This window comes from Budorcas taxicolor, chromosome 3, assembly GCF_023091745.1.
Source record: "Budorcas taxicolor isolate Tak-1 chromosome 3, Takin1.1, whole genome shotgun sequence".
Taxonomy (NCBI): Eukaryota; Metazoa; Chordata; class Mammalia; order Artiodactyla; family Bovidae; genus Budorcas; species Budorcas taxicolor.
This window is the reverse complement of record NC_068912.1, coordinates 19,023,944-19,031,471: the sequence shown is the minus strand read 5'-3', so window position 1 is coordinate 19,031,471 and position 7,528 is coordinate 19,023,944.

Below are 7,528 nucleotides of genomic sequence, written 5' to 3'. Positions count from 1 at the left end.
CCCTGGTGGCTCAGATGGTAAAGAATCTGCCTGCCATGTGGGAAGACCCAGTTTTAGTCTCTGTGTCAGGAAGATCCTTTAGAGAAGGAAATGACCACCCATTCCAATATTCTTGCTGGAGATTCCATGGACAGAGAAGCTTGGCTGGCTACAGTCCATGGGGTCACAAAGAGTCGGACATGACTGAGTGACTAACACTTATCGGGGTGTATCCTCAGCAGTGGGATTGCTGGGCCATATGGTAGATTTAGTCCTAGTTTTTAAAGGAATCTCCATACTGTTTTCAATAAGGGCTGTATCAGTTTACATTTCCACCAACAGTGTAAGAAGGTTCCCTCTTTTCTCCACATCCTCTCCAGCCCTTATTGTTTGTAGATTTTTTGATGTTGGCTGTTCTGATCAGTTTGAGGTGATACCTCATTGTGGTTTTGATTTGCATTTATCTAATAATGAGCGATGTTGAGCATCTTTTCATGTGTTTATTTACCATCTATATGTTTTCTTTAGAGAAATGTCTGTTTAGGCCTTCGCCCATTTTTTGATTAGATTGTTTGTTTTTCTGATATTGAGATGTATGAACTGCTTATATATTTTGGAGAGTAACTGCCAGTTGCTTCACTTGCGATTATTTTCTCCCATTCTGAGGGTTGTCTTTTCATTTTGTTTATAGTTTGCTGTGCTAAAGCTTTTAAGTTTTATTAGGTCCCTTTTGTTTATTTTTGTTTTTATTTCCATTATTCTCAGAAGTTGGTCAGACAGAATCTTGCTGTGATTTATGTCAAAGAGTGTACTGTGGGTGGCAGATTCTTAGTCACTGGGCCATCAAGGAAGTCCCTGCCTGGAGTCTTCTTGCTTTCCTCCTTCTCCATCTTTCTCATACTCTGATGGTCTCTTTTCTGTCTTCCTTTTGGCTTCCCCTCCTTTCAACCTTTCAATCTTTTTCTGTTTTTTTTTTTTTTTTTAATGTTGTTGTTCCTCTCCTTTCTTATCTTCTATCTCTTCCACCTCCCCATTCCCACCTTATTCACTCCAGAATATTTGAAATCTCCATTCATGTTGGTCTTCTCTTTCATCCTCTTGATCAAAAATTTATTTTCTATCAGGGAAAATAAAAGCAAAGCACATTGTTAACTGACATGTCCGGTTCTTGCTATCAGAAGGGACAGTGACATTTACTGAGTGCTCACTCTGCCAGCCCCAGGGGGATAGACAGCCTGTCACACAGCAGGGGAGCTGGTCTTCAGCCCAGGACTGCTTCCTGCCAGGGTCCGTGCTCCTCCCATTCTACCCCACCCTGCCTCTATGGAGACAACATATTTTGACCCCAAGTCCATTGTCCAATGGTGTAAGCATAGCTCTTTCTGTGACAGCCTTATGGTGATATGGTCATGCCCCCTGGCACTGAGATCTCTAAATGCCTCCTGGGACCCTAGGTCCCATTCTAACCTTGCCTGCTATGCTATACCAGACAACTTAGGCAATCTCTTGAAGCTCAGCAGCAAGATCAAGTGGTCATCACTTCCTGGGTGTGTCCCTAGGGTACCTTGCGGCTCAAGGGAATGCTGTATTGTGGTGTGGTTTAAGCTCCTCTGAGGAAAAGCTCATACAAATCCCAGTTATTATGTTAAATACAGGGTTTGGCATGATGAAATGTGAAGCTTTTGTTCTATCTAAATGAGGCTCCTTTAAATACACTTGGGCCGGTAATTACAGAATTTAAGACTTCCCCAAACATGTTCACAATTAGGAATGAACTTGGAGAATGAGGGGGATGCCGAGATTCCTGATGTGCCCTTGCTCAGCTGAGTCAAACTTTTCTTGATCAGAAAATGGAAAAGCCAGAAAATCCTTATCCTTGTGTCTTTCTTGATAAAAGATCATAAACTCAGTGACCAACAATAGGTACATTTAGCTGACTTTCCTTATGTTGTTGTTCAGGCCCTAAGTCGTGTCTGACTCTTTGCAACCGCATGGATGATAGCACGCCAGACTCCTCTGTTCTCCACTATGCCCCAGAGTTTGCTCAAATTCATATCCACTGAGTCGGTGATGCTATCTAACCATCTCACCCTCTGTTGCCCCCATCTCCCTTTGCCTTCAGTCCTTCCCAGCAATAGGGTCTTTTCCGATGAGTCAGCTTTTCCCATCAGGGGGCCAAAGTACTGGAATTTCAGCTTCAACATCAGTCCTTCCAGTGAATATTCAGGGTTGATTTCCTTTAGAACTGACTGGTTTGATCTCCTTGCTGTCCAAGCGACTCTCAAGAGTCTTCTCCAGCACCACAATGTGAAAGCATCACTTCTTCAGTGCTCAGCCTTCTTTATGATCCAACTCTCACATCTGTACATGACTACTGGAAAAACCATAGCTTTGATTATACAGACCTTTGGCAAAGTGGTGTCTCTGCTTTTTAGTACTCTTCTTATATTTGAGGACCTATTTCTGAAACTATGATTGTGAAGGATTTTAAAACAAATAGTAATGGGTATGATTTTCTTTCTCATGGTTTAAACATGTTGATGTCATTGCAGATCTCAAAGTAAATCTTTTTGTTCATAAACAACATAAATTTATTTCTGACAGTTCTAGAGGCTGCAAAGTCTTAAGATCAAGAAATGGGCAGATTTGGTGTCTGGTGAGGACCTGCTACCTGGTTCTTGGATGGCCATTTTCTTGCCCTGTCCTCACATGGTGGAAGGCTCAAAGTAATTTTTATTTAAATACAATGTGTGAATTCTTGATTCTTGAAAACATTAAAACGTTACTTATTCATTCTAAGACTTATTTGAAAGTACCATTCCTCCTGGTCCTATTTCTCCCTTCTCAGGGGTAAAAACTGTGATCAGTTTAGTGTTTTTCTTTCAGATGCCTGTTCATCTTTATGGATAGAGGAACCCAAGAAGGATGTGGATACGGGTCTCCACATGTTTCCCCCTATGGTTTAGCCTTGTCTCCTGAAGCAGATTGTATGCTTCCTGAACCAGAAACTATATCTTCTGTTTGATCTGACTCCCCCTGCCTGCAAGCCTATACGGTAGTGTGTGTGTGTGTGTGTGTGTGTGTGTGTGTGTGTGTGTATTGGTGAGGAATAGTTAACTAAAATCTTATTGTTTGAGAGAAATGATTATACCGCATTTTACTGCAGTAGAGTTAGTTACAAAGTTAGGAACAGACCCAGATTCCTTGTTTCAAAACCACTGCTCCTCACCCAGTGGGAAACTGAACTGTTCTCTCCTGGATTTTGACAATACTTGAAGCTTTATGCTTGATCCAAAGGAATTAACATACATTCAGTCTCTCTGCAGAGAACTGAAGCATTGTGATGAAAAGAGCCTTTGTGTTGCCTCTTCACCTGCCTTATGCCACACCGTCCATGCCTCTACATGTTCTCGTGTTCTGCTTTCCCGGAAGGAGTTGTCCCTTCAGAGGTGGTAGTACCTAGTCAGCTGATCTCAGCTTGGGCTCTGAAACCTTCCTCACTTTCTCCTTCGTGGATTATAGAGAGCAGAGGAAAATCTTTGTAATGTTTCATGGAAGTTTCAGAAACAGCCTTAACATTTTTGGGGCCCTCATTGCTCCTATAGGCAATATGTGCCACCAAACACATATGGGGAGAAGGCAATGGCACCCCACTCCAGTACTCTTGCCTGAAAAATCCCATGGACGGAGGAGCCTAGTGGGCTGCAGTCCATGGGGTCTCTAAGTCGGACATGACTGAGCAACTTCACTTTCACTTTTTACTTTCATGCATTGGAGAAGGAAATGGCAACCCACTCCAGTGTTCTTGCCTGGAGAATCCCAGGGACGGGGGAGCCTGGTGGGCTGCCGTCTATGGGGTCGCACAGAGTCGGACACCACTGAAGCGACTTAGCAGCAGCAGCAAACATATGGAAGAATTCTCTTTTCATCAAACCATTCTATATTCTTTCTACTTTTTTTTCTTTTCCCAAGCAGTGCCTGGGAGGAGCCCCTCTCGGGTCCCAGTGGAGATGACTGCTGGGGCTGCTACTCCTGCCTGCGTGCTTTCTGGGAAGCTCCCAAGAAATAAGGCTTGAGTCTGGTTGTCATCACAGGCCCCTGCCCACCATTCCAGCTTCTCTCATGTTTACTCACATCTGAAAACTTTTAAAATTTAATTTTCTAATTGGAGTATAATCCAGTATTCTTGCCTGGAGAATCCCATGGACAGAGGAGCCTGGCAGGCTGCAGGCCATGGGGTTGCAAGAGTTGGACATGACTTAGCGACTAAACCACCACCATAATTGCTTTACAATGTTGTATTAGTTTCTGCTGTACAACAAAGTGAATTGGTTGTGTGCATGTTGGTTGCTTGGTTGTGTCTGGCTCTTTGCAACCCTGTGGACTGTAGCCTCTCAGGCTCCTCTGTCCGTGGAATTCTCCAGGCAAGAATACTGGAGTGAGTTGCCATTTTCTTCTCCAAGGAATTTTCCAATCCAGGGATTGAACCTGGGTCTCCTGCATTGCAGGTGGATTCTTTACCATCTGAGCTACCAGAGAAGCCCTGGAAATCAAGATATTTTCCAGGCAAGAACACTGGAGTGGGTTGCCATGCCCTCCTCCTGGGGAAACTTCCCAACCCAGGGATCAAACCCAGGTCTCCCGCATTGCAGGCTGATTCTTTACCATCTGAGCCACCAGGGAAGCTGTATGTATACATATATTCCCTCCCTCTTGAGCCTTCCTCCCACCCTCTCCATCCCACCCCTTTAGGTCATCACAGAGCACCCTGTCCTATACAGCGGCTTACCACTAATGCTTTACACATCGCATCTGGAATCTGACTGACATCACACACGAGGCTCTCAGGGCCACACATGCTCCCTGCGCTCTTCCCTGCCTCCCAGCCTTTGTTCATGGTGCTCCCTTTGACCTGAGAGCATGAGCTGACTTTCCTTCTGCCTGAACTCCATTTTCTCCCTGGGACCATTCCCTGGTGATATGGTTGATTGAGACTGCACTGCCTTTGGCCTCATCTCCTGCTGTGTCTAGTATTGCTCTCTCTTCCTGCCCAATTGCCTTCTTTGTTGTTTCTTGAACACGCTAGGCAAGCCCATCTCAGGGCCTTAGCAGGTACTATTCCCTCCACTGGAATTCTCTTCCCCTAGTGACCAAGCCTGCTTCCCTTCCTCGCCTCCTGCAACTCCCGCCCCCCAACCCCCTGCTTATGACAGCACTCTCATTTTTCCTGCCCACTCCCCCACTCTGCTCTCTACTCTCCCTAGCGCTGATCCCATCTAACATACTATATAGTTGCTTATTTATTTTCTATTTTTCTGCCTAGAATATAGGCTCTGTGAGGGCATGACTTGGTCTGTTTTTTTCCCAACACCCAGAAAGTGCCTACTAGGTTGTAGACACATGCAGCAGATATTTATTGAGTGAGTAAATTAGTGATTCTTTTTTCCCTCTTATTAAAGACATTATTATGTAAAAACCAGTGTTATGTGAGATCTAAAAATCTGGGGTTAAGTAGAAAAAATATGGCTAGGGGTTTCTGATTACATGAGGCAAATGTAACTATGACAGTGCTTCTAAACATCATAATCTTGCCCTTGTTAGTAATGTCTATACCAGTTGTCTGTGTTGTGTGTAACCAGGCCTGCGCTAAGGCACTTGGCAAAAATTGAACGATGGTGCCTTATCTGGACCTTCATCACTGCATATTTTCTGGCTGTTTCCTGAGTACATCTTATCTCCTGTAATTATATTGTCAGCTTCTTGGGTATAGAAGTCAAATTTTGCTGTTCTTAACGACTCAACACTTGAAATGGTGTTGAATTCCATCACTAATTATTCATTTGTTTTCCCTACTCTTTTGTTCCACAAAAGGATTGAAAGTTGCTGAATGCAGAGCCATAGTGTGTAGTCAACAACTGCTTACTGACTGACTGATCAGGATTGCAGCTCCTGGTGGCCTTAAATTGACCCGAAGAACAGAATGGATTTAGCTGTTGGAAGTTGCATTTGGGTCCTTTATGTGAAATGCAGGCTCCTGCTTGAAGCAGTGTGACATCTCTGACTGATGTCTCAGTGTCCTAGGATCTTCCTTCCTCCAACCTAATCTAAGTTTTGATAAACATATTCCTGTTACTGAGTGGTTGTAAAATTGGAAATATATATCACTGTGTATAAACCAGAGTATGTCTTTTTTCTCTATTTATAATCTTTGAGAGAAAATTATTCTTCCCTTTTAAGTGTATTTATTTATGTATAGCCTCTTCAGTTCAGTCCAGTCGCTCAGTCGTGTCCAACTCTTTGCGACCCCATGAATCGCAGCACACCAGGCCTCCCTGTCTCTCACCAACTCCCAGAGTCCACCCAAACCCATGTCCATCAAGTCGGTGATGCCATTCAGCCATCTCATCCTCTGTCGTCCCCTTCTCCTCCTGCCCCAACTCTCTCCCAGCATCAGGGTCTTTTCCAATGAGTCAACTCTTCGCATGAGGTGGCCAAAGTACTGGAGTTTCAGCTTCAGCATCAGTCCTTCCAATGAACACCCAGGACTGATCTCCTTTAGGATGGACTGGTTGGATCTCCTTGCAGTTCAAGGGGCTCTTAAGAGTGTTCTCCAACACCACAGTTCAAAAGCATCAATTCTTCGGCACTCAGCTGAAGAATTTCTTTACAGTCCAACTCTCACATCCATACATGACCACTGGAAAAACCATAGCCTTGACTAGACAGACCTTTGTTGGCAAAGTAATTTCTGCTTTTTAATATGCTATCTAGGTTGGTCATAACTTTCCTTCCAAGGAGTAAGCATCTTTTAATTTCATGGCTGCAATCACCATCTGCAGTGATTTTGGAGCCCCCCAAAATAAAGTCTGACACTGTTTCCACTGTTTCCTCAGATAGATTTAAAGCTGTTTGTAATAAAACACATTAAGAATAAACTAGTAATTTTTTAAAGTAGAAAATTAGAACTAATGAAAAGGAAGAATTCAAAGACACCAACAGTGCAATTGCTGTTATTATACTTGAGTCTTTCTGGTGTCAGTTCCAAAATATGGTCTTCATGATTGTAAAGTAAACTGTCATCCACTGTCAAAAACTGTCAGTCATTTTATGAGAAAATAAAGCATTTCTTAGATTTAAATTCTAAAAAAAATACATCTCATGTGGGACTTTATAAAGGTGTTCACTTCATGATGAAATGGACAAAATTCTCAACTGCGTTTTGACAACCAAAGCAGTGATTTTTTTTCCCACGTGTCTGTTTCTTGCAGTTTTGACCAAAATTGAGGATGTGAGTGGGAGTTATTATTTGATGGGTATTAAAAAATTGGGCATGTGGCTTTAAAATATAACTCAGTGAGGGCAATTCTGAAGCATAGACAAATGTGGTCTCCTTATATGGCCTTCTTGGGATTTAGCTCAGGCCAGGGGTAGAATTTGTGCTAACTGAGGAGTGGGAATTAGTGCTTCTTACACAGTTGACCAGGAAGAAGGCTGAGCACTGAAGAATTGATGCTTTTGAACTGTAGTGCTGGAGAAGACTCTTGAGAGT